Raw genomic sequence first — 2,058 nt, forward strand, 5'->3', positions numbered from 1 at the left:
TCAGATATCCTGCGCCGCTCAGCTGAGCTCACGAGGCGCGCTTTCCTGAGAGGCGATTTGGAGGCCGCGTCGTCGGCTCCTTGTCTAGGGGCCTTCGCACAGGTTGTGGGACGGCACCGCACCTGGTGTAAGTCGCCTATGCTTATAGCCTGCGTGCAATAAATGGCTTAAGTATTGGCGAGGCGCTTAAACGCGGTCACAAGCTTACCTAAGAGTGGCGCGTACGGTGGGTAGCAGAAGTCACTGTCCGCGAAGTGCTTGCTGCACACTGTCGATGAAGGCGTGGGGCGCTTTCCCATTCTGAGCTTGACTATCCACTTCTTCAGCTTGGGGTCCTTAGGATAGTTGTAAAAGCTAACGCCTTTTTCACGAGCGGACGAAGTACACTGAGGCACAGAGCAGTACTTCACCATTGCGCAACACTCTCCGCGGAGACAAGCGGCCGCAATTCTAAGAAACAAAGAGCTGTAGTTCTAAACGAGCGTTAAAAGCAGACCCACGGTCTTCGAACAGAGTCAGGAGCCACCACACGCAAGATAACCAACTGAACTCCTTTTTTGTTGAGATTTACCGCAACGGTGGTTTCAACACGGCGCTGGGCCTACGTAGCAGACGAAAGCGCGCTAATCCCCGCTCTGACGTCATACAGTCGTCGATCGCAGCGCCGCCATCGGTCGCACACCAGGCCAATATTTCTTTCTATTTCTCGCTGGTTTTTGCTTTTTGTCTCTTTCGCTTTCTATTTCTTTGTTCCTCTTTCTTTCTATGTCTTTATCATTCTGCCTATATATATATATATATATATAGTATATATATATATATATATATATATATATATATATTAGGGGTGTGCGAATATTCGAAAGTTTCGAATATTCGTCGAATATTACATTCGAAATATTCGTATTCGATTCGATAATCGTGTATTCAAAAAGTTTCGAATATTCGATAACTTCGAATAATCGAAAAATTCGAATGTGCTATTCGATTATCATGTATGAAATAACTCGTCTTCCACATTTCTGCTGTGTTCGTATAGCTAAAAACGTTGCCGAGAGGAGCGATAAACATCGTAAGTACACGGAGGCACGATATCTGCCTGCGACGAGCGCCCCAATACGTATGATTTATTGCTGGTGCATCTCCGACGTGCAGCGCTGTTGGCGATCATGTAACCGTACATTTTCAATATTATGCGGCCGTAACGTGCCGCACTACCACTCGTTCACTATGCGGGACCACTTCTGAAGAAAGACAGTGACCCATGTGGCTGGTGGCGGACTGTAGGCACCTTCAGATACCCCACTTTGACAAAGCTTTGCCCCACTTCTCTTCCAAGCGAGCGTGCCTTTTCAGTGGCAGGAGGGGGGGGTTGTCTCTGTTAGAAGGGAGCGCCTGCTGCCTGATCATGTGGAGCAACTCATATTTCTTTATGATACATCTATTCATTACTTTCATTGTGCCATGATATTTGCTTGCGTTGTGATGTGCTTTGTGCTAGCCTGGACATTGTGTTCTGGAGATAGCAGTGCATGTTGTGTTGCCAGTCAGGCTGTTAATGTTTTTTTTTTTACAAATAGCTACATGTTAAATAAAATATGGTTACTGTGGAGGCATTTTTCCTTTCATATTCGATATTCCATTCGATATTCGAAGGTGGATATTCGTATTCGAACAAATTGATATTCGCACACCCCTAATATATATATATATATATATATATATATATATATATATATATATATATATATATATATATATATATATATATATATATATATTGAAGAAGCTTTTCCAATGGGCCAAACGTACTTGGGAAGAGAAGAGACACAACTAAGCGGTCATCTTAATTTTATTTGCCAACGGTTTCGACCGGTGGACCAGTCTTCGTCAGGGCTTATGAGCATTGCTCATAAGCCCTAACGAAGACTGGTCCACCGGTCGAAACCGTTGGCAAATAAAATTAAGATAACCGCGTAGTTGTGTCTGTTCTCTTCCTATATCAATATATATATATATATATATATATATATATATATATATATATATATATATATA

The sequence above is a fragment of the Rhipicephalus sanguineus genome, chromosome 1, assembly GCF_013339695.2.
Source record: "Rhipicephalus sanguineus isolate Rsan-2018 chromosome 1, BIME_Rsan_1.4, whole genome shotgun sequence".
NCBI lineage: Eukaryota > Metazoa > Arthropoda > Arachnida > Ixodida > Ixodidae > Rhipicephalus > Rhipicephalus sanguineus.